Raw genomic sequence first — 27021 nt, 5'->3', positions numbered from 1 at the left:
TTGCAGTACATTCAACTATCTATTTACTACAAAAAAAGTCAGAATACGTACGAAACCAGAAAGTGACCTTAAAAAATGTTTTTCGTCTCCTGCAAACCTCATGAAAAAACATATAGGAGGTATTGTCACATTACTGACGATATATTTCAGTGAATGTCTAAAAAATATACTGTGAATGTTCAAAGAACGTTCGTAGACATTCATGGAATGTTCTAACAAGACATTCAGTCTAAAAATATACTGTGAATGTCCAAAGAACATTCATGGAATGTTCCAACAAGACATTCAGTCTAAAAAATAGACTGTGAATGTCCAAAGAACATTCGTAGACATTCATGGAATGTTCCAACAGAACATTCTAAGAATATTTAAAATGCTGACACAGCACTTTCCTGGTACTTTCCAGGGACATTCGTGTGCATTTGGGGACATTCCAGGAATGTTTTCAATGTCCTGTGTGTACATTCTAGGAACATTCATGGAATGTTTTGTGTTATTAGGGTTCTCTATTTTATGTGGGGACTCCTTCTTTGTTCTTTAGTTTATGTATTTCGCATTTTCCATTGTTTAGCCGTCTTCTCAGGACTTTTAAACTTTTATTCTCTTCTACAGTTCGCTGGACTTTTTCATTTTTAAATTTCCTTAAATCTGTCCTTCTAGTTTTTGATACTTCTTTGTTTATTTTTCGCAGTTCTTCTTCGTCAATGCTTTCGTTTCCTTTGATTTTTCTTCTAGTTTCCATTAGTTGCTTTGTTTCAATGGTTATTTTCTCGTCTTGGCGTCTTTTAGGGCCGCATTTTACTGGAGCCTCTCGAATAGCTTCTACGATATTTTCGTTTAGGGCATTTACATTATTCATGTATTCATTTTGTTGTAGGATTTTATTGATATTGCCTTGGTATTCATTTAAATTCGTTGGGCCGTTCCATATTGGGTTGGCTTTCTTCCTAATCATTTTGGATCTTTCTGTTTTTAGTCTAATTTTAGTTTGGCTCTCACCATTCTATGATCGCTGCCTTTGATAAAGCTATTAAGGACTGTGACATCGTTGAATATATATATTTTTTGTCACTGACTATGTAGTCTATCTCGTTTCTGGTCTTACCGTCTGGGTTTTTCCACGTCCATCTGCTGTGATCTTTTTTTAGAGAAGAAACTATTCATCTGGTATAGATTTTGTTGTAATAGAAATTCTAGTAGTGTTTGGCCACGCTCGTTTCTGCCTTTGGATCCAAATTTACCTAGTGCTGTTTCCTGTTCATCCTGCTTTAGACCGATATTTGCGTTAAAGTCGCCGCATATAATCGTATAATGTGTTGGTGTTTCTTTCAGTCCCTTTGAGATGTCATCATAGAAGTCTTCAATCTCCTAATCTGGATGGTCCGTTGTTGGTGCGTATACCTGAATAATCTTTATTTTATACCTTCGGTTTAGCTTTACGATTAAATAGGCTACTCTTGTGGATATACTTCTTGCAATCACTATGTCATCTGCACGTCTTTTGTGTATAAAGAATCCGACTCCCCCGATTGATTCGGTTTCACTACCTATACTATAAAATATATGCCCTGATTTTAGTGTTGTCAGGTTTTCTCCATGTCGTCTTACTTCACTGACTCCAATGATATCCCATTTTACTTTTGACATCTCGATTGCCATTTCAGTGACTTTTTTCTTCAGATAATAATGTTCTGGCATTGTAGGTACAGATAAAGAGTGTTAGAGGTTTTTTCGTCTTTCGCGTCGTCAGTTTTTGTCCCTCCCAGAATCCTTGGGACAGACTGATAAATCAGTGTGAGTGTTTCGATTTCTCGCTATACTCACCTGGGGTACATCCGCTTTTGTTTTAAAATCTGACATTTTGTTGGGAGGTATTTGCCTTGAAACACCACGCTGGCAAGGCGGGTTGGTGAGTTTTTAATTCAGCCGCTCATTGTGAGTACCGACACTGAAGCCGCCCGCTCCGGGTCAGACGCTTCTAGGTTTGTGATCTTATACTACCCCTAAAATCGAGGGTTGCCATCTTCGCCGTACCGGAAGTATTCTTGGATGCCGTTCTGGACTTCATCCGTGACCCTGGACAAGGGAGCCTTAGCAGGTACTAGCTTCCTGGGTCAAGAAGCTCCTGGAATCTGCGGGGGGCAGGGATTGATTCACTTTCCCTGATAGGACTATCCAATAGAGTCCAAAGGAGTTTCATTAGTTACTTATTATAAATTAATGATGTGAGGTTTGGTTTAGACTACGTTTATACAGTAAATCTAAATTGGATGTAAATAAATTAAATGAGTACAATGTTTCCAACCGGAAATGGGCCCGGACAAAATATGAACTCACAATTCTTGCCCATTTAGTGTGACCAACTAGTCTGAAAAATCCGAGACATGGCCCGAATTATGAAGCGTCCCGGACAAGGCTTCCGGGCCATCCGATTTTCAACGTTTTGGTAAAATTCTATTTTGCAATTTTGAATACGTTATTATTCTAAGAATTCGCAATTGAATTGGTGGGACGAAAAAAAGTCGACAATTTCTATTAGTGCAGTCACTGAAAGTGGATATGAGCTATTACCTCCGATTTCGTTGAACCTCCATCGATTTGCATGAAAATTGGTGAGTGGTTAGAGGATATCTCGAGGATCAAAGGTGACATGGTGCCAACTTGTGCTTTTACCCTGGGGGTGAAAGTTATTTTATTAAAAATAACCCCACAATTCGATAGAGGGACAAATTATAAGCCAAAATTTGTTATATAAAGGACCTGCCGGGTAAGATAGATCATAGCCGGTCATAGATCCAAAAGATGGCGTCAGCTGTGAAACATGCGAAAGACGACGCTCCCGATAAAACGGCATTTAAATGCTGCAAAACGAAAAGTTCTACTGTGGTAATCTGTGTTAAGTGCGGTAGCCTTTTCCACAATTCCTGTGTGAACAGAGATTGGGCCGGAAAAGTAGTTTTCGTCGACAAAAGTCGTATTTACTGTTGTGATGCGGAAGCTCAGAAGACCGAGGTTAAAGAAGACAAAGATAGCCAAAATGTAACACCAGAGAACATAAAAGATTTGAGGTTAGTGGATGAATTAGCTGACAAAAACAAGATTCTACAGGAAAATGCCAATCTGTGGAAGGAAAAGTATGAGAATGCCATAAAAAAACCGGAGACTTCACGCTCAAAGAAAGGTAAACATCCTTCGTCCTCTTCCCCGCACCTTTCGCCTGCCATCATCATATCCTCTCACGCTGACGATGACGTCTCAGGCACCGGCGCATTGAAACCGGAGCAGATGGAAACGAAAATCGAACGCAACGAACAACAGTTGGTAGAAATGGATTCGCCAAAAGTCAGTCAATAATGTCACATAATGTCAACGACATGACAAATAAAACAAAAACAAAACAGATTTCGGATTCGGAAATCAATAGAGAGTTATTGCCACCGGCAAATAAAGGATCCTTTATAAACAGGATACTTTAAGAGGATCGGTACGTATTTTCGGCTGCAATGCTATTCAAATGGGGATTCCTGAGAAAACTAATAAGTATTTTTGAAAAATTTAAACGCACAATGAAAGATTACGTTATTAGCGAGGGCCGAAAGTCCCTGAGAACTTCTATAATGTTTATTTTAATAAGTTACAGGGGTGAAAAACTAAGAGAAAATTTACTGTGATTTTTAATGTCAAATATATCATTCAAAATAAACTTTTTATTTATTCTAAGGGACTTTCGGCCCTCGGTAATAATTTAGTCTTTCATTCTGCGTTTAAATTTTTCAAAAATATTTATTGGGTTTTTCAGGATTCGAAAAAAATGAACACAATGCCGTGGTAATATTTTCCAAATCTATCTTTGTCTTACAACGCACTCAGCCGAATATAATATTGTCAGCATATATTGTCAGTCAGACACTGACAATCAGTGACAATTTTAAATATTTGACATTGCATCGGGAATATGTTGAGTTATTGATTAAATATTATTGATATATAGTGTATTTGATAAATAATTGATTTAAGACGTGAACTTAATAAAAAGTTATTTATTGTGTATTATTTGTGGAAGATCCAGGCAGAAAATACATCAGGATAATATATTCTGTGATCCAAGTATTTTGTTGTTAAAGATGTTCAAAATTGTAAGCGTTCCATAACAAAATACTATTAAAAAATCACTTTAACACTTTTTCTCTTTTCTCGATTGAGTATTAGTCTTTGTTGTACAAATAAATTATTACAATCACTGAATACATAGTTAGTGAAAAAATTATCACATTTATTAACTGAATTAATAATTTGCAATTATAGAAATAACAGTTATCCAAGAACATGCAAAACCCATCTCTTTAAATTAATGATGACATTTTCAAGTAGAATGACATTCTAGTAATGTTTACATATCCATACCAGTGTGAATTTTACTACACGTAATTTGCCGTGTAAAGACAGAAAAAGTAGGGATACACGTAAAATATTTGCGAATTATGTACCCATAGCCTTAATAAAGGACAAAAATACAGGACGGGTCTAAAAGAGTGGTATTGCAAACGCAGTTAAAGAATCTTTTATTTTGACAAATGACATGAAATATTTTTGTAACTATAAAAATAACCTATAAAATTCCATTTGTCGATATAAATTAAAATAAGATAATTGAAGAGTAAAACGTTAAATTTAATTATTTTGTCATTTAAAGATGTTTAGAGAACAACATAATATATCCCATAATACTCATCGTTCAATAATATGGAAGTGCAATAAATTGGAAATACTATTTTAGGAGTTTTTAAATACTTTTGCATTATGGGTATATGTAATGGGGAATTTCTGGAGAATATATTATTAGGGAATAGTGGATATCCATTCCTCAACTACAACTACCGAATGACACCATTCCAGAATTTTCACACAGAAGTTGTGTTTTTATAATCCATCACAAATCCCTTCAAGAATTGTTATTGAAAGAACATTTGGTATTGTGAAGAGATTTCCCATTTTACCATATGTAATGAGATGCAAGTTACCTTTTATTCAAAGATAAAGAATAATATCAGCTTGTTCAGTTTTACATATTGCAGTAGTACATAATAGAGAAAACGTTGAAATACTGGCAAATGAGTGTGCTGTTGATATTGATATAGAAGCTGTGGCAGTACATTTTCAACCAGGAGCTAATCTAATGCGACTAAATTGTGTGTGTGTGTGTTTGTTTAAAATTATTGTTCGACATTTAAAGCTAGCGCTTAAACTAATTTTATTTTTATTGGACTGCAGTTTGTTAATAAATTTATAAATAAATATAAATATTATATTGGTGACTGATTTTAAGTATTTTATGATCATTAGCAGGTTTTAAATAATAAATTTATAAATATGTACATACATGCTATTGGCGTTTGATCTTTTATCCATTATGGCCCTCTCTTTCTTTCTTTTCACCTCTGGATAACTAGTTATCAGGAAGTTTATCTGACAGATTAGATACTAATAGATATCTGACAGAGAGAAACTTCCCGTTAACTAGTTATCCGGAGCTGAAAAGACAGATACTAAGGATACTGTTATATAAACTTCCCAATAATTAGTTATCTGAAAATGAAAAGACCTCTAATCTGTCAGATAAACTTCCCGATATACAAAAAGATAATAGAAGAATTAAGCTTTATGCTGGTTTTTATTAATTTTTTTGGCAATGTTTAAATAAACAAATACTGATGGCATGAAATGGATCACGAACAAGGAGGAATGAAGAAGGAATTGGAGATTGTGTTTACCATTAAACGCATAAAACTGCAGTATCTGGGACACATATGATAAATCAGCACCGTTACTCCCTGCTGCAGTACATATTGCAAGGTACAGTCAAAGGTAAGCGAAGACCTGGTAGAGGGAGAATATCAATGGAACTGTTTCGAATCGCAGCTAGCAAGGTTACGATTGCTATATGATTTCCAACATTCGAAACGGATAAGAACCAAAAGAAGAAGATGGCATGAAAATGAAAGTGTATTAATACTTTTGATTAAAAACTTTATAGATTCTAATCTATAAAAGATTAAATTTTCAAAAATAAATACTTGAACCTTTGTTTTATTTTGTTAACCTGTTGTTATATATCTGTTGAATAGAATTCTATTTTGAATCTAGAATTTTAACAAATCCTAACTTTCATTAAAATTTATTGATCTTATATCTTCAATCTCTTATATCTTCAATAAATATTTATTTCTATAGAAAAATGTAAGATATATTGAGTTTAATAAATGAGTTACTGATATTTTAAGTCTGATCATTGTAATTAGTAACAATTTAAAATTATTTACGTAATATTCCTTTTTACAACTTCTTGTAATAACTCAAGCTTCAATAAAATGTTCTTTTCTATATTCGTTTGGGTCAAAACATCAATAATCTATATCTCAGAATATTACTTAGAGTTGTTTTTAATAAATAAAACCCAACATACAACTTTAATGATGAAAGTTTAATCAAATATCAATCCCACAATACATAAATTATCAATCCAAAGAAGCGACAAGATAAATTCAAAATACAAGTGAAGTTACACCTTTCTTCACATTTTTGACACGTTATGTCAAAATAAAGGAACTTTTATTAAAATAAAGGTGTCCTCTAATTTTCCTTAAATACAGGCGGCCTGTATTTTATTAAAAGACAAAAATAAAAGACGCAATACTGCGCATGCTTATATGTCAAAATAAAGGATCTTTTATTACAGGTCGACTTAAAAGACGTTGGCAATAACTCTCTAATAATTCTGAGTCCAAAATATCTCAACTTCAAAAACATCAGTTAACAAATACCAATGAGAGTGAAACTACTGAAGGTTGGACCATTGTCCAAAACAGAAAGAGAGCAGCCCCTAAAAATCGTAGACCGGCACCAATCAGAGGCACAGCTGCAAGTGTCACAACACTCAAGGTAGCTGAATCACCATCCCCCAAAACTTGGTTCTTTGTAACCGGCAGGGCCGGCGATAACGAGCCTGCAAGGGATGCACTGCAGGCGGGCGCCCTTGTTTGGGGGGCGCCAAATTGGGCTTTTTTCTGCTGGCGCTGTACAAAATACTAATTTAAAAGAAACCGAAGGGCGCCTATGCTAGTTTTGCAGGCGGGCGCCTTATATCCTAGCGCCGGTACTGGTAACCGGCTTCCACCCCTCAGTGGACTCGGCTTAAGGCTCATTTAATGGAGAATGGAATGAAAGCAGGGTTTATTTGCCAGAAAATGTACACTAAAAAGGATGATCAAAGAAGTTCCTTCAAGCTAGGAGTTCCCACAGATCAGGCAAATGAAATTGTTGATACGTCCCTTTGGCCAATTGGGATCTCAGTCAACCATTTTATGAATATCCAGAGCCACCAGGGACAAAAGATGAAGAAGATATGAATGTCAATGTCATCAGAGGCAAAAATATATTATATTTTGATTTGTTTTGTGAGTAAAAAAATGTGTTTAAGAGGTGTTGCGGCTGTCAAAGAAGTTGATGATTTAATTAACATGATAGAAAATCCCCGAAAAGGAAACTTTTCAAAGATAGAATAAATCCCCTTTCACAATACACCGATAAGGAATTCAGAATTAAGTAATATCAGTTTTTCTAAAGATGGTGTAATGTTTTTAGAAAATTTAATAGGTGATTCACTTATTTGAATTTGTTATTGCATGAAAAGTTGAGTCAAACAGTCCATATAATGCACAAAAAATTTCAAAATGATTCGTCAGTTTAAGTTTTATTCAATTTTTTTTTATCCCAAAGTGCTTTTTTGCAATGTTATTGTTCAGAAAATAATAATGATTACAGCAATTCTGTGGAAACCATATGCCATAAGAATACTGTTATTTTAAACGTATTTAAAAAAATCAACAAAAACTCATTTTTATCATTCCAAAAACATTTTACAAAAGTAGAGCCAATTTTGGCTTTTAAACAATTTGAATAACTCTGTTAATATTGACTATGGACTAAATCTACTTTGGGATTTAAAAAGCTGGTATTTTTACACGAATTTAAAAAAAAAACTTTGTGCCTAGGTTAATTTGGTTTGTCAGTTACAGAGAAAAATCAGAATTGACATATTTGACACAATATCTCATTGTTCTATGTATTTGTGCAGAAGATTGCGACGTTGCCAAACTATTATTTCGGAATAAAGTTGGAATACTTATATCTAACTTATACCGAGTTTATTAGTAACAAATTATTTTCGTACTATATCTACCTTATACTTAGAATAACTATTCTAGATATAAATACGGTATAACCTTAGAATACGAGTGTTTTATTAGTAACAGTGTTAGTGTTTTTCATCTCAATATGCAGTCACTGAGAAATAAGATTGGTCTCTTGGAGGCATGCATCAAGGACAAGAATGTTGACATTCTATGCCTTACAGAACACTGGCTGGCAGACGAGGAAATCCAAACAGTCCATATTGAGGGCTACAGATTGGCCAACTACACGGCAAGGTCACAAAATAGAGGAGGGGGTTCTGCGATCTTCGTCAAAAATACTATATGTTTTAATGTTGTTAATAATGACACTTTTATAATTGATTTTTGTATAGAATATTGTTGTATATGTCTAAAAGATTTTAACTTGTTAGTTTTAGCAGTATACCATAGCCCCTCTGGCCCGTTTGACATCTTTTTGGACTCTCTTGAAGGAGTTCTAGGCACATTAAGCCCAAATAAACAAGTCCTTGTTGCTGGGGACTTCAATGTGGACTTTCTTGTTGACAATGCAAGTGCCCGTAAACTTCAAGGCGTTCTTGAAGGTTTTCACCTAGTCAAGACTATAAATGAATCGACAAGGGGTAATAAGTGTCTTGATAACATTTTCATGGATCCTGGATTGCCCCTGTACTCTGCTGAGGTTTTTGAGACTGGTTTTTCAGATCACAAAGGCCAGATTGTCAAATTTGAGATTCAAAAAAAGGTTACAGGTTTTACTGAGACAACTATGCTTATTAGGCCTATAACTGAAAAAGGTAAGAACATATTTTTCAAAAAAGTACAGTGGAACCCCGTTAACTCGGATTAATTGGGACCGCGGCCGATCCGGGTTATCGAAAATCCGGGTTAGCCGGAGAAAATGGTAAAAATTAACAAAATATGGTATGCTTACAGATAAACTCCGTTATAATTGTCACACAGACACTGGTAAACCACGTTCGCATTCCACACAAAACCACACATACAAAGCGTCGTCAAATGTCTCATTCTTAGCTTTATTAGCTTTGCACCGATTGTCCAAACTGTCTTTTGTTCTCAATTTGAAAAAAAATTCTTCGATTTTAGTTCTATTTTTCTTCCAATCCGATACTGTAGATGTACCGACACCATAATTTAATGCTTCAAGATTCACCTTTATCAATTCTACTTAATGCTTCTAGTTTCTTTTCCATTGTCACTACAACATTTTTAAGTTTTGTTGCCCTTATAGACAAAAGACACGCAAACACAAAATCTGAATAAATTTACGAACGATTACAAAACCGAAGCGAACAATACGACTTTACTAAACACAATACCGTCTCTGATGTTATGTTATTTAATAACAATGATAACTAAGACCATTGTTAAAAAAAGAATTTTAATAGTCTTTTCTAAACAATGCTAAGAAAGTTTCAAATAAATAAAGGATAATACAGGTGCCTGTTTTCGATAACACCACAATGAATGTGGTGTGCCATGATGAGTCATTTTTACTATGGTATACCTATGTAGTTCAATCCGGTTCCATTATCTCTCAAATATTATATTACATAGAGTTGCTACAAAACCTCGTGAACCTTGAAAATGCGTATGTATAACCGAAATAAAATGAAGCAAAAACATACGACTATATTTTATTTGCTGCGAATTGCGCGACAGGGTCCCATCTGCACCCTGATATTTTCAGTAATGTCGGATTCAATCGTTTCGTTCGTATATTGACGTCACCAAATGAATGAATTAGGTTCACGAGATTCTGTAACAGCAATACATTTTTATTGTTGAAATGTTTGTCTGATAAAAATCAGTCCGGGTTAGCCGGAGTTCCGGGTTATCGGGGGCCGACTTATCGGGGTTCCACTGTATCGGAAGTAAACTGGGATTTTATCTATGAAGATAACACTGATGTTGAATTAAAATTCTGTCACTTTATGAATATTCTTGAAAGTTGTTTTTAGAATCGTTTTCACAAAAAAAAATATAGAGTAAGATCAGACCAATCTGAAAAAATCACATGGTTTACAAATGACCTACAGGCAATGCGGGAACATCTAAAATTTTTAGAAGAATTTTATAGGCAACATAAAAATGATAATAACCATCATATACTTAAACAATTCAGAAATCAATATAAAAATGAAATTAAGAAAGCCAAAGTGAGGTCAAATGACCAAATAATATTAAATTCAAAAAATCCACAGAAAACCATGTGGAACATGATAAACAAATATCGAGGAAAATCAGGGTCTTCATTAGAAGATCACAAGATCATGCCAAACCAGTTCAATGATTATTTTTCCCAAATTGCCACTAATATAGTTAAAGACATTCCAAAATTAAATATTGACTTTATTAATAAAATTAATTATGTCAATCATACAAACACCTTTTCATTTCTTGAAATTACCTTTAATCAAACGCGAGGGATATAATAAACAGCTTAAAGAATAAAAATAGCCATGATATATATGGATTTAATGTTAACCTTATTAAAATGATTAAAAATATTATTATAAGCCCACTCACTAAACTAATAAATCTATGCTTTAAAGAAAATAAATTTCCATCAGTCCTTAAAAAAGCAATTGTTACACCAATTTATAAAAAAGGGGACGTTAAGAATCCAGAAAACTATAGACCTGTTTCGCTGCTTCCAATAATCTCTAAAATTGTTGAAAAACCTATGGCAGTACAAATAACCACATTTTTTGAAAATAATAACTATTTCTCAGACTCTCAGTTCGGTTTTAGAAAGGACAAATCCACAGTACTTGGCATACTGGACTTGGTCTCACATATTGTAGACTCCTTTCATAGGTTGCAGTTTAATACTGTTCTGTTTTGTGACTTGAGCAAGGCATTTGACTGTGTAGATCATGGAATGCTCTTGCAAAAACTCAAAAAATACAACTTCTGTCCTTACAGTGTAAAACTAGTTCAATCTTACTTAGAAAACAGAACACAGGTTGTGAGGGTCTCTGGGGTGTTATCGGGAAAGAGTGTTGTTAATATTGGGGTTCCCCAGGGCTCTGTTCTGGGACCCATTCTCTTTCTAATTTATATTAATGACCTTACGAGCATTAACACAAATGCAAAGTACACACTCTTTGCTGATGACACCACAGTGTCTTTTACAACTGATACACTTGGCGAGTCGCTTGAGGGTTCTATGTCTGCACAGTCAGTGACCAATGAATGGTTTTGCGTAAACCGATTACTGCTCAATGCAGCAAAAACCAACAGAGTTGTTTTTTCTCTCAGAGACACACAGAATGTAAATGATGGTATGAGCAGTGTCAGATTTCTGGGTGTATTATTAGATCCCAAGCTTCAATGGGGTGAACATATCAAACAGTCTAAGTAAAAAGCTAGCAAAAAATCTGTTTGTACTCAGGAATCTGGCATCTAATGTTTCACATAAAGTCTTAATAACAGTGTACCATGCAATTTTTCAGTCTCATCTAGCCTATGCCATTTTAGTCTGGGGTCATTCAGCAGAAATGTTGACAGTCTTTGGTTGGCAGCGTAAGGCAGTTAGAGTTCTTGCTGGTCTTTGGTATAGGGATGATTGTAGGCAAGCATATAGGTCCCTAAGAATTCTCACTGTTCCATCTCTATATATACTTGAGAACCTAATGTTTATCAAGAGGGGAGGGGCGCACTTTGAAACCCATGAGAACATACACCAACATGACACCCGATATAAACACCATCTCGTGCCAGCCTACTGGAGATTGAGGAGGTGTCAAACTGGGCCAGGATACTGGGCTATTAAATTTTTCAACAAACTTCCAGATAGTTTAAAGTGTCTTCCATTAAATCAATTTAAGAGTACAATTAAAGATATTTTGTTAGAAAATGTTTTTTAATGTAATGAGGAATTTCTTGCATTTAAATTTTAGGATTTTATGACTTTAAGCAATGTCCATTGTTAATGTAATCAAATTTAATGTGATTTTAATGTTAGTATTTAATGTTATTAATACTCTTAGTCGTATTGTGCATCTTTTTAATTTGTATTGCGTCCAAATCTTTGTGTAATTTTATTTGACATGTGTTAAACACTTGTGTTATTGACATGAATAAGCGAATCTGAATCTGAATCTGAAGATGATGAAAAGTGCCCCCAACTCGATTCGAATTCCATATAGGTCGCCGTTTGGCATCTTTTTTAACTCACTTTCTGAAATTTTTAGCCCCCTAGGTGGTCATGTGACCCACCTAATTAGGGTTTTTATGTTTTTATTTTTTATCTCAGCGGCATCGAGAACTAGTGAAAAACTATAAATAAAAAAGTTGTTAGCTTTAAAAAGTTCTGTCCGAAAAAAAATTTTTTTTTAATTTTTGGTGGGAAATTTAAATTTTAGAACGATTTTAAAATTTTAAATGAGTATAAAAAAATAACTAAGACATTCGTTTTCACGAAAAAAATATATAACGTGTATTTTTGCATAATATTTCACCCTGAATTTTTTTAAATTTTTAAAATTGGTGAAACGCACCTTTAAAAATAAAAAACCGCGTTTTTTCGAATTTTTTTTGGTTTTTTGATACAATTTTATACATCTTTTTCAAAAAAGGTAAACCGTCACTAGAGTAGGTAAAAAACTGAAAAATAGTTGAGGTTTGCTTAATAAAAATTTTTTGTAACGCCATCCATTTTCAAGATACAGGGCGTTGAACGATTTTACGATTTTTTCGAAACTACTGGCAACATTGTAATACAATTTGACGAGTTTTAAGAGGTAGTTGTGCAGTTTTTGACATACAATTAAGAATTTTATATTTATCATTGGCTCGCATAGGGGTAATGGTCTGAACTTTTTAAAGAAAAAAGATAGTACGCCACGGACATATTTCAAATTAACAATCATTTTTGAATTCCTTGTTCAATTTGAGACAAAAAATCTATCTTTCTATTTTTTTATACGACGCGCCATTTTTATTCAAAAAATAAAACATCTTAACCCTTACAAAGTATTCGAACTTCTAGTAGTTTCTACATCTTACATACATAAACTCGTACATCCATTATAAAAACTAATTCTAATACTTTGGAAGCGTTAAGATATTTTATTTTTTGCAGAAAAACGGCGCGTCGTATGAAAAAATGAGAAGATAGTTTTTTTATCGCAAATTGAACGAGGAATTCAAAAATGATTGTTAATTTGAAATATGTCCGTGACGTACTATCTTTTTTCTTTAAAAAGTTCAGACCATTACCCCTATGCGAGCCAATGATAAATATAAAATTCTTAATTGTATGTCAAAAAATGCACAACAACTACCTCTTTAAACTCGTCAAATTTTATTACAATGTTGCCAGTAGTTTCGGCAAAATCGTAAAAAATGTGTAAAATTTTGTTTTCTTCAACGCCCTGTATCTTGAAAATGGATGGGGTTACAAAAAGTTTTTATTAAGCAAACCCCAATTATTTTTCAGTTTTTTACGTATTCTAGTGACGGTGTTACCTTTTTTGAAAAATATGTATAAAATTACATCAAAAAACGAAAAAAAAATCCGAAAAAATGCGGTTTTTTATTTTTAAAGGTCTGTTTCACCAATTTTAAAATTTTTTAAAAATTCAGGGTGAAATATTATGCAAAAATACACGTTATATATTTTTTGCGTGAAAACGAATGTCTAGTTATTTTTTTATACTCATTTAAAATTTTAAAATCGTTCTAAAATTTAAATTTCCCGCCAAAAATTAAAAAAACATTTTTTTCGGACAGAACTTTTTAAAGCTTACAACTTTTTTATTTATAGTTTTTCGCTAGTTCTCGATGCCGCTGAGATAAAAAATAAAAACATAAAAACCCTAATTAGGCTCTAGGTGAGTCACATGACCACCTAGGGGGCTAAAAATTTCAAAAAGTGAGTTTCACTATATATGCTAAACGGCGACCTATATGGAATTCGAATCGAGTTGGGGGCACTTTTCATCATCTTACCCGGCTAGGCCCTCTATTAAAATAAATCAAAACTTTTTGAGTTATTAAAGATCACAGATTTTAATTTTTCGTGAGAAAAATGTATGTTTTTAACCAATTTTTCATAAATAACTCAAAAACTATAAGTTTTTGCAAAAAAGTTATTGTGTGTGTGTGAGAGAAAAAATGGCTTGGATGCGGGTCCGTTAGCCACAGATTTTTATTTTATTTTTACCTCAATTTATTAGTTTTGTTATATTTATACCTATTTCACTTAGACGGATAAAACAACTTGGAAGTCCAATCGCCAACCAAACCCGACCGCGCCGACTATCAAAACCATTTTAGAACGCACCCTCTTATTGGGCGACAGAAGTCATGTGACCAGTGTCAAAAGTGTATCATTCTCATTAACAGCGTTGCCACATTTAGTAGATTTCTACTTTTTTGGTAGATTTTTGATATTTTTTAAAAAATTATATAGTTTAGTTTTTAACCAGGAGGAGTAAACTTAAAAGGCAGATTCACGCCTAAGAAAGTCACTAGAATAATAACCAAATACATCTTCTTTTTTGGTTGACCATGTCGGCCCTCAACGGTAATCCATAAATATTATCTTATATTAATACGTCGCTAAAGAGTTCTAAAAACGACTGCTTTTTATATAAAAGCAGACTAACAATCATTAAAGGAATAACACAGTTAACACAAAAAATCGCCGGTATAACTTAACTAACCTATGAAATTCCACTAGTGTCAAAATTTGATAAATGTCATTAGTGTCAAAATTTTATAAGAGTGGAGTAAACTTACCTGCAGTTGGACCAATTACAAACAAGCATTACAGCGCGGTAAATTTGAATCACTCCTCTTGGTTAAAAACAAACCATTAGTAGGCAATATTTTTTAGTAGATTTTTGGTATATTTTAACAGAATTTGATCCATTTTTTTCGAATCATGAGGAAACTATAATAAGTATTTTTGAAAAATTTAAACGCAGAATGAAAGACTGCATTATTTAGAAAAACCAAATAGTCCAGAAAGCCACTGCGCATCCGCTAGGAAAAATATTCTAATTCGGATTCTTTGCACAATCTTACTCAAAAAGGACTCCTTTTAACAAATTTGCATGTTGCCAGGACCAAAAAGTGGTCAAACATTTTTTAAACGTTTTTTTTTTGTTTTTTTCCTAAAATTATTTTTTTTGCATGGAAAAAAGTTTTTTTAGGTTTTTTGGATCATTCCAAAGAGAAAAGGTCTTTAGTGACTTTTCTCTAAAAATGAAAGTTTTTGACATATAAGCGATTAAAAATTGAAAAATTGCGAAATCGGCCATTTTTAACCCTCAAAAACTATGTGAAAAGCTGAAAATTTGAATGTTGCCAAGGTAGGTAGATATTCTTTAAACATCGATTGATGAAATCCCGAAGAGTTTTTTGCAATATAGTATTTAAAACTCATTTGTTTTTTAATTGCTAATCAAGCGTGCACGACACTATTTTCCACCGACAGTATGCTGCAAATGAAAGGAATAAATTCGTTATTTCGTAAACCGGCCACTTTAGGGAAAAATCCCGAAACAGGTCGATTTTTAATTTTAAAATATGAGATTGTGGCATATATGATATACTAGTGACGTCATCCATCTGGACGTGATGACGTAATCGATGATTTTTTAAATGAGAATAGGGGTCGTGTGTTAGCTCATTTGAAAGGTTCTTCAATTCTCTATTCAGTAATATAAACATTTACAAAATTATTTATACAGTGTGTCCAAAAAATTTTTATTAAATTAAATTATTTGACAAAAAAAGAAGTAGAAGGACACCCTGTATAAAAAATTATGTAAATGTTTACATTACTTGATGGAGAATTTAAGAACCTTTCAAACGAGGAACCACACGACCCCTATTCTCATTTAAAAAAATCATCGATTACGTCATCACGCCCAGACGGATGACGTCACTAGTATACCATATATGCCACAATATCATAACTTAAAAATAAAAATCGACCTGTTTCGGGATTTTTCCTTAAAGTCGCCGATTTTCGAAATAACGAATTTATTCCTTTCATTTGCACCATACTGTCGGTGGAAAATAGTGTCGCGCACGCTTGATTCGCAATTAAAAAACAAAGGAGTTTTGAATATTGTATTGCAAAAAACTCTTCGGGATTTCATCAATCGATGTTTAAAGAATATCTACCTACCTTGCCAACATTCAAATTTTCAGTTTTTCACATAGTCTTTGAGGGTTAAAAATGGCCGATTTCGCAATTTTTTAATTTTTAATCGCTTATATGTCAAAAACTATCATTTTTAGAAAAAAGTCACTAAAGACCTTTTCTGTTTGGAATGATCCAAAAAACCTAAAAAAACTTTTTTCCATGCAATAAAAATAATTTTAGGAAAAAAACAAAAAAAAAACGTTTAAAAAATTTTTGACCACCTTTTGGTCACGGCAACATGGAAATTTGTTAAAAGGAGTCCTTTTTGAGTAAGATTGTGCAAAAAATCTTAATTAGAATATTTTTCCTAGCGGATGCGCAGTGGCTTTCTGGACTAAAAACGTTTCTTTTGAACGAGATATTTGGAATTAAAAGTCACACTAATTTTTTTCTTTTTTTCGCCCCTGTAACTTATTAAAATAAACATTATAGAAGTTTTCAGGGACTTTCGGTCCTCGGTAATAACGTAATCTTTGTGCGTTTAAATTTTTTAAAAATACTTATTAGTTTTCTAAGGATTCGCAAAAAATGAAAACATTTAAAATACATTGAACATTTTAACAGACGATTTGCGCCTATCCCCTTAAGTTAGCTGTTGTTTTTATTATAAAAAATCATAAATATATCCCAAAAATCCTTAAGTATATTTTAGTTTTTGATTTAGTAGATTTTAGCTAAAAAATGGTAATTACCAGTTGATGGTTTGGAATAATTAGGTTTCCAATTTTGTGGAATTTCTCTTGGGACATTTAGGACGGATGTGCATATCACTGTATTACTGTATATTTACATGGCCTAAAAAGAATCTACTGATTTTGTGAAAACAAAACTACTGAAAGAGTAAAAACTGACCTGGCAACCCTGTCTACGAAAACTGATACAACGATTATCAAATTTCAAATCTACTGATAAAACAATGGAATGGAAACCAGCTATTAAAAAAACAAATAAACAGGTTGTTAAATAAATCGAAAATTTCCATCAAAATAAAATATATAATAATAAGAAAAAAATAAGGTTATAAAGTAAATTCTTTTTCTCCTCTGGAAATTGCCGCAAACGTATCACACCTCCAGAACAACACAGGGTCGTGACGTGACAGACAACTCTACTCAACTACAGAGTCGGCCAGGGCGTAAATTAGTTTAGCATTATAACATTTATTTTTAAGTCGTTGCGATTGTTGAAAAAACTGAACTGTGATATGTAGTTGTCACAATGGTAATAAATTAGTTGCCGTATAACTAAAGGTTATAACATCGTAATGTCAGTTGGCGTAGGGGACGTTGGCCGAAACAACTGAAAATGCTCTCGGCCAACGTTGTATACACTGCATTTGTTTGTACTGACAACCAATGCGTCGAAAAATTGCTACTTGGGCAAACAAATCGTTAACAAAACTATCTGGGATAAAATAGACAGTAAGAGAGGGTGAGGCAGGAGAAGGTAGCCAAAATCTGTGGAATTGGATTGGATGCACATCAGTCGAACTATTCTGAAGCGCCATAAGCAAGATCAGCATTGCCATGTTAATAGCTAACGTTCACAATGGACTTGAAGCAGATATACGAAACCAATAACAAATTCTAGTGTATACTGTCCATTCATGTATACAATTGCCAAAATCGAAGACATAAAATGAATGTTCTTAAAAAATATCATATTTGTACAAAACTAATAATCAAAGACTTGCAAATATTTTTATTTAAATATTTTAAATAAAAATATGTTTAAACAAAGTGTTTGTACCAGTACCGGATATAGTAAGCTGATAAGACTCTATGTGTTGTGTAGTAAACATGATAAGCACCTAGCCGCAAGTCAATAACTGCCGGAAACACCTAACCGTACGATGTAACTTTATTAACTGTTATCAGTATTCGTTAACCACAAAAATGATGTTTTGCCAGGAAATGTTTTATCACGCGGTTTCTACTAATAAAAACAATAAATATCTATTATTTTGTTCTAGAATTTTAAGCTGTGATAAGGGATAGTATAAAATGATCAAATCGGGCAAACATTATTCATAGCAGTGACGATCGAAGCTAGTAGTGAGTGAAATCAGTGAAGTGCATGTACTTATAAGGTAAGTCTGTTTATTTAGTACATGTATAGTAGGAATTTTTTGTTTTCTACAATTCTTTTTGGTGAATAGTGAAAATTTTTATTTCTTTTAACATTTCTATTTAACATACACGAAGTATGTGCTTTTACGGGTTATTTCTTATTTTTAAGTTGATTTACAAGTAATTTGTGTTTCTTGTGTTTTCCAAAAATGTATTATGTACCTGTCCTCATATTTTTTAATTGATTTAATGTTTTATTTTCAAAAATAGTAGCTTTTTATGAAATATTAACCACTTATAACAAGTGGATTCTCAACTTAAATGCTTGCATTTATACCATCTCCAAGGCAGATGAAAACCTTCTGCTTATATTTGAACGAAGGATCCTGAGAGGCATATTCGGTGGCATCTGTGAAAATGGTATTTGGAGGAGGAGGTACAACTACGAGGTATACCACAGATATAAACATATATTTGGTGGAAAAGACGTAGTATCTCTTATAAGAATAGGACGACTAAGATATGCAGGACATCTAGCAGATCACAGCATAACAACCCTCCTAGAAGAATCCTTATGTCACAACCTGTGGGAAGTAGAAATAGGGGTAGGCCAAAACTTAGATGTAAAGATGGTGTAGATGAGGATGGAAGAAAAATAGGCGCAGCAAACTGGCAACGGTTGGCAATGGATAGGACTGACTGGCGTAATAGACTTGGGAAGGTCGAGGCTCTTTCATAGGGCTGTAGCACCATTGATGATGATGAATGTTTTATTTTCAAAAATAGTAGCTTTTTATGATACATTTAGCACAGTACTCCGTCTTCTTTTATCATTTTCTTGTTATGCGAGAGAACTGAGAAAGGTTTTTTGCTATCTGCATTAGGATAATAGTATTTTATTTTACCATTTAGTTCTTATTTTCTAATACTTTCGTGGTCTATAATCGGCACGTGGCCCAGAATCGGTGGTATGCCGACTGCCGGACACTTTCGTTTTCAAGAATAGTAGCTTTTTATGATACATTTAGCACAGTACTCCGTCTTCTTTTATCATTTTTCTTGTTATCTGCATTAGGATAATAGTATTTTATTTTACCGTTTAGTTCTTATTTTCTAATTTGATTTATAAATATGTTTTTATTTCATGTTTTTTTCTAGCATGTATGATGCAACACCTGTCCGTATATTTCTGAATAATTTTATGTTTTATTTAAAAAATATTAGCTTTTTATGCCACATTCTACCGTATTTCTGCTTTTCAACAATATACGACTAAACATAGCTGATACTTATTTTTATACAGTATGACAGTAATCGTGTTGCATTTTATATACATCCTAGCGTATTTTTTTATTTTATAAAAATGAATTGGCAATCATAGTGCTGCATTGGGCCAGTAAATGAAAACACTACGCGTTATTTTTATTATTTTTATTTCAATTATTTCATACTAGTACACTGGTAAAGTTAGTAATTAACAAAACTATATGCCCTAGCCAATTTATTTTAAAATTTTCATCCATGGATCTAACGGCATAGCGGTTAAACGATGGTGTCTGGTATTCTATATCTGTCCGCTTATCATACGGCTTATCTGCTATTTGAAAAAATGAACTTAAATTCTGAAATTTCTCGGTTGTTCTAAAATTTCTTGTTTTTAAAGTACGTGTTTGTTATTAGTCAATAATATCTAAGTACCTTAGTTCTTCTATAATTGTCGCTGCTTCTTTTCCGGTTAAAGCTTCTGCTTCTGCAAGAATTATAAGGCCTTTCACAAGAATGTTCGGGTCACCATTCATCCAGTTCATCAAGTATCTGCTTTTTTGCTATATCAAGATCCCTTGTTTCAACAGATCTTGTGGGAACATCACCACGGTTTTTCTTTGAACCTTGCATCTGCATGTATTTTGTTTCCTGGTTCTTCTGTGATATATGTTTCCTGTTACACTGTTTTTGTATGTCAGATGTATCTTCTGCGTCTGGATCGACATGTCTTGCAGTACCATGTGTTCTTCTTCTTCGTTTTCCTAGATACATTGGCTTAATAATTTTTTCGTATTTTGCTGTGTGAGATTGGTGACGTAGACGCCCTCGTCCATCCTTATGTACTCCCGATTCGTCCAGAAGAGTTTTGTAAATTTTTTGATCGTCTAGAGTATATTGTGTAGGTTCTTTCGCGAAGATCAGTTCGTACAGGCCAGGTGTAGCTTTAAAAATGTGAGAAATCCATTTGAATGTTATCTTTACCGAACTCAATTCTTTTATTACCAATCGTCCATTCTCCCATCTTCCACTTATATTTGGGACCAAATATCGGGTCAATATTCCCTAAATCTTGCGTATATGTTTCTAAATAAGGGTTGTACGATGTTAGCGTATGTAGAGGGTCGACCCCACTTGTCTGTGATGATTGTTTAAGTTGTGAGTCATCTTCGCTGACACCAGGCTTAGGAACATTGTCATTCACATAACTGGCTATTTCTTTAAGAGGTGTAGTTATTGGCTTAAACGTTGTCTGTAGAAGTTCTTTTTCATCTGCTTGCATTCTTCTACGAGCTTTGTACTTTTCTCTCACAATTGCTGCGAGTTTTTTTACTTGAACTGCACTACTTGAAGACATGATGGTAACTGAAGTCTCAACTTTAAATGCTTGTATTTATACCTCTGTACCCTTCTGTTAGCGTGTCTCTGATGACGTCTATACGTCTCAGGTACCCCTGTATGGTCATATGTGTCTCTGATGACGTCTCAACGTCTCTGGTACCCTTGTGTGATCGTCTGTCTTCTGTTAACATATCTCTGTAGACGTCTCTACGTCTCAGGTACTCTTTTGTGGTCGTCTGTGCCTTCTGTTAACATGTCTCTGTAGACGTCTTTATGTCTCAGGTACTCCTTTGTGGTCGCCTGTGCCTTCTGTCAGCGTGTCTCTGATGACGTCTTTACCTTTCAGGTACCCCTCAGTGGTCGTCTGTGAATTCTGTTAGCAGATCTCTGATGATGTATGTACGTCTCAGGTACGGTAGTTAGTAAAGAAAGTGGTGAGGGATGATGGCCCCTATGCCACTCATAATAATTGGAAAAAATAAAAACTCACTTATTGTTTTCCCTATCGGCTTCAGATGTTGTTACTAGCTTGATTAAACAATGGTTTGATGATTTTATTATTAAATTTATCCGGGAATACTTGATGTCTCAAATATCCTCAGGAATCTCTATGAACACCAGTGACTTCTAATATTTTTTTATAGTTGAGGCTGTCCTTTGTCGTAAAATCTTGAGGATTCTGGATGTGACATTTATTGTATGTCTGCGTTATTCTTCTATTTAGTAATCTCTCTCTTTCTCCGTTATCACACACGCTTCACAACCTTCTTTTCTAAAGGCATGGATGATACAGCGTCGACTAGCGATATCTTGTTTGAGATCTCGGAGATTAACAATATAACCTAATTTTTTATAGATAAGTAGATCATTGTCAATAACTGAGTTGTATATAAAAAAAACAATTATTTCAAAAATTGATTTATTTTTTAAGTATCTTTGCTACAGTAATAAAAATATTTTTTCGTTTTTCCAGCAGACCTGCCGGAGCTTCTTTAATATGCAGTCGTCGATTTGCTTTTCTTAAAATCATGATAAATATTCCACATTTTTATGTCTTCACCACTTTTACACATAAACATTCCTTTTTTCATCGTAAATTCTATTTGATGAGGTAGATGATGTTTTGTAATTGCATCTGTTGGGTCGTATACTATTTCATTATGTTCATTCCAGAAATGGGGCATAATTACAATTCCATTTGAGTAGAACTTTGCACCTACTACCACGTTTGTCGTTATCCCATGCTGCCTGGCAACTTCATGAAATATTAAACTAGCCGGTAAACACACGCCTGCGTAGCTGGCTCGAATAAATTCTTGCTCGATACATGTCTTAATCAAGTTTAACTGAATGTGCTGTTTCATACTGGAGCAACTGAAGTGTTTGCTTTGACTGTTATTCAAAGAATGAAAACTTGTTGTGTTATCGAGTGTGTTAGTGATGAAAGTGGTGGGGGGTAATCAAGAATTTTAGGTGTTTCCATATAAAATTTAATATAAGTTGGTATACAGTGTTTATAGTACTTGTATCTGTAATATGTTAATAGTACTGATTCTCTCATGTATCTCTCGTAGCATGAGTAGGGAAAAATGTATCCAAGTTCAATAAATGTCTTAAATGCAGCACTTTTACATTGATCCTTATGGAAGGACAAGAACAAATCTACACATTTCAGGGGCCTTTTGAGCTACCATTCAGTCTTCCGCCCGACTAAAAGTATATTTAATACCCCTACATTATCACATTTTCTTCATTCTGTTTCAGATATTCCTAGCGTTCAGATGTGCTCTGGTGAGTTTAAATCTATGGTCTGGTGAGTGTTAAATTTTGATAATTTTTGACTTTTCGAAAATTTTTTGATTTTCGAAATTGTTTTTGAAAAATTTATAAATATTTTGAGTTTGGGTTCTAAATTTTGAGTTTTTGAAAATTAATCTATTTTCTTACCTACTTACCATTGTCAGATTTGGTCTATATTTTTTATAAGGCCATAATGGAAAAGTTTCTGATACTTAAAGTTAATGTTAAGAAAATCAGGAAGTTTGGCGTCCAGGGACGAACTCTGGAGTTCAAGATAAGGGATATACCTCACGGTGTAGAACCTATTGGATGGGTAAAGGGGTCGATTGAGGATATTGTGTATAAGGGCACAGAAAATACTCAGCCTCATGACCAGGTAGGGTTTACATTTTGCTCGAAAGACTTTGCCAGAGGTCAGGGTTGGATGAGGTTTAAACCTGCCTCTGAAGTGACCGTTGATGATATATGGAATAAGATTAGTTCCATTTATCAGTCAAATTCTGCAGGCCTCAATACTGAAACATTTTGTCATGGTATTACGACGGTGCGTTTGCCTACAGGTAAAGGTCGTGGTTACAATTATAACTCTTTCACCGAAGAGTGTGCCCGTAGGAAAGGTATTGTTGTAATCAAAAACAATGATAACCTTTGCCTTCCTCGAGCTCTGGTTATAGCTAAAGCCCACGTAAACAAGGATGTAGAATGGAAAAAAATACGGCGGGATATTGGAAAAATACAACGAGAAAGGACGTTAAAATTATTGGAAAGTGCATGTGTAACTATCAGGAGAAATTTCAGGAATATCTCAAAGATAACAAAATCGTGGTCTATAGTTATGGTAGCAAAGGTCATGATACCATGTTTGAAGGTAATGATGTTGGACCTTCGTTGAATTTACTTTATCAAGAGGGACACTTCAACGTAATCACCTCTTTGACAGCTGCTTTTTGTTGTGATTATTATTGTGAGGAGTGCCATCAACCGTTTAACAATAAAAACGAACACAGTTGTGGTGGTACCTGTGCTTGTCGTCGTTCACCAGCTTGTTCCAAGGATGTTGTTAAAATTCCGTGTGAGAAATGTGGTCGAAACTTTTACGATAAGACGTGTTTCAATGCTCACGTAGGGTCTGTATGCGATATAATTAAAAGATGTACGGAGTGTTACAAGATCTACACAAAAAACCATATCTGTGGTGAGGTCTTCTGTAAAACTTGTAAAAAGAAATGCCCCAACAATCATCTCTGCTATATGCAGCCCAATTCCGGTACTCCTCTATCTAAGGATTTTCTTTTTATTTTCTATGATCTGGAAACTCGTCAAGAGAAAGTTTTTCCCGATGGCTCGCTTCTTCAGGAGCCGAATCTCTGTGTGTTTAATCAACGCTGTTACAAATGTCTCCCTGAGTTCAAATTGGACGGCGTTATGCATAACTCCACCAAGCGCCAAAACATAGTTTTGAGATAAATGGCTTCAAAGTTTTTCGTTTCTTGGTTGCTTAATGGTCGCTTAATGGTAAGTGGATTAATGTCGCTTGGTTTAATTTTGTTTTTCTTAGTAACCGTTAACGTGACAATAACAGGGATTTTTTTTAAGATAGATTTAGCTATGTGTCACCAGAATCCGCTGTTATCTCGATATTAAAGAAATGGCGCTTGGTCGAGTTATGCATAACGCCGTCTAATTAGCTTTCTGTCAGACTTGCGGATTTCGCCAAAAGATTTTGATAGGCCTTGACGTAATAAGTCTTTTTATGAATCATATTCTGCAAATTAGAAAAAAATTCAAGAATGTTGTCGTGTTAGCTCACAATGGAGGAGGTTTCGATCATCAATTTGTGTTGAATCATATTCTTACCAAAACCGATTTAACCCCCGATCTCATTATGCGTGGTACGAAACTGGTGTCTATGGTTTGTGGTAACGTTCGTTTTCTCGATAGTCTTAATTACTTTCCAATGGCGTTGTCTGCTCTACCTAAAGCTTTTGGGTTGACAGAGTTGAAAAAGGGATATCTTCCACATCTGTTTAACAGGGAGGAAAATCAATCTTATGTTGGACCTATGCCTGATCTTAAATTTTACGACCCCGATAATTTAAAGGATGATGCACGTGACAAGTTAATGGCGTGGCACGCTGATAGAGTTGCTGAGGAGTATGTCTTTGATTTTCAAAAGGAAATTGTTGAATATTGTGTTACCGATGTAGAGATTTTGACTCAGGCTTGTCTCACTTTCAGAAAACAGTTGATGGATACTTCAAGTGTCTGTCCGTTTTTCGAGGCAACAACTGTTGCATCGACGTGTAACAAAGTATTTAGGCGTAATTTCTTACAACCAAACACAATAGGCCTTATTCCCAGAGGTGGTTATCGATTCAAAGATAATCAGTCGAAAATAGCTTTGCAGTGGTTATTGTGGGAAGAAAAACAGCGCGGTATTGAAATTCAGCACGCTGCAAGAGGCCATGAAGGTCTTGTTGGTAATTGCAAAGTGGATGGACTTTGTGAGAGGACAGTTTACGAGTTTCAGGGCTGTTATTATCACGGTTGTCCTCATTGTTACCCCGAAAATAGAACCGCTCATCTTTATGATGATCCTTCCGATTGTATGGAGAATCGTCATGATAAAACTGTTGCCAAGATTCAACACATCAAATCTTTGGGATATGAGGTGGTTGAAATGTGGGAATGTCAATTCCGTAAAATGCTGACGGCCGAGATAAAGTCGTATACCGAGGGACATCCTCTTATGGCTAGTTTACCTTTGAATCCTAGAGATGCTTTATACGGTGGTCATACAGGCAATACTGTAGAGTATTACAAGTGTAAAGAGGGTGAGAAAATTAAATACGTGGATGTTTGTTCGCTTTATCCGTGGGTATGTAAGTACGGGAAATTTCCGGTAGGCCACCCTAAAGTGTATGTCGGAGAAGAATGTAACGATGTTGATATTTCCTCTGTGTCAGGTTTAATCAGGTGTAAGATATTACCACCTAACAACCTCTATCATCCTGTTCTTCCTGCCAAAATGAATAGTAAATGTATGTTTGTCCTCTGCCGAAAGTGTGGCGAAGATTTTATTCAAGGAGAATGTGAGCACTCCGCTGAAGAGAGGGCTCTCACAGGAACATGGGTTGCGGAAGAGGTGATAAAAGCGTTATCGAAAGGATATAAGATGCTGGAAATGTACGAGGTATGGAATTATGATACAATCCTTTTGTCAACATTTCAAAAAGGCCTGTTTTCCGATATGATGAATAAGTTTATCAAGGTCAAACAACAGGCTTCAGGGTGGCCGCGAGGATGTGTATCGGATGAGGAAAAGAACCGATACATCGAGGAGTTTCTCCAGAGAGAGGATGTCAGGCTGGAGTTTTCCGAAATAACGGAGAACCCTGGCCTGAGGTTGTTGGCTAAGCTAATGCTTAACTCGTTCTGGGGTAAGTTTGCTCAGCGAGAGAATCTTCCTAGAACGTCCATTGTTAACAAGCCTGGAGAATTTTTTGCTATGTTGATTAATCCTTCCATTCATGTTAATACGGTGATTCCTGTAAATGAGGACACAGTGGTTGTTACGTGGGAGTATGTGGATCAATGTCGTCAACAGTTCCCTAATAGCACAAGGACGTCCAATGGACGTCCTTCACGGACTTTAGGGACGTCCATTGGACGTCCGTTTTCGTCCGAGGAACGTCCTTTATACGTCCTATTTTGGTCCAAATGTCGCGCTACCGAACGTCCATTGGACGTCCATCTAAGGTCCGAGGGGACGTATATTGGACCTTAATCGGACGTAATTTGGACCTTGATCGGACGTCCTAGGGGACGTAAATTGGACCTTAATCGGACGTAAATTGGACCTTAATCGGACATAAATTGGACCTTAATCGGACGTAAATTGGACCTTAATCGGACATAAATTGGACCTTAATCGGACGTAAATTGGACCTTAATCGGACGTAAATTGGACCTTAATAGGACGTAAATTGGACCTTAATGGGACGTAAATGGGACCTTAATCGGGCGTAAATTGGACCTTAACCGGACGTAAATTGGACTTTAATAGGACGTAAATTGGACCTTAATCGGACGTAAATGGGACCTTAATCGGACGTAAATTGGACCTTAATCGGACGTAAATTGGACCTTA

The 27021-nt window shown here is 34.6% G+C and overlaps 1 protein-coding gene across 2 annotated transcripts in view; it reads left to right on the top strand.

Moving 5' to 3' along the window:
- Positions 1–18435: 18435 nt before the first annotated feature.
- Positions 18436–27021, top strand: part of LOC126882198 (uncharacterized) — a 31956-nt gene continuing 23370 nt past the window's right edge. For both annotated transcript variants that reach the window (XM_050647016.1, XM_050647017.1), the window contains exons 1-2: positions 18436–18487; positions 22836–22884. The gene's annotated coding sequence lies outside the window, so the exon portion shown is untranslated. The remainder of the gene's footprint in view (positions 18488–22835; positions 22885–27021) is intronic.

The sequence above is a fragment of the Diabrotica virgifera genome, chromosome 3 (genome assembly GCF_917563875.1).
Source record: "Diabrotica virgifera virgifera chromosome 3, PGI_DIABVI_V3a".
In the NCBI taxonomy this organism is placed as follows: domain Eukaryota; kingdom Metazoa; phylum Arthropoda; class Insecta; order Coleoptera; family Chrysomelidae; genus Diabrotica; species Diabrotica virgifera.
Note: the sequence above shows the minus strand (reverse complement) of the source record. Positions and strands in the feature narration are given on the sequence as shown.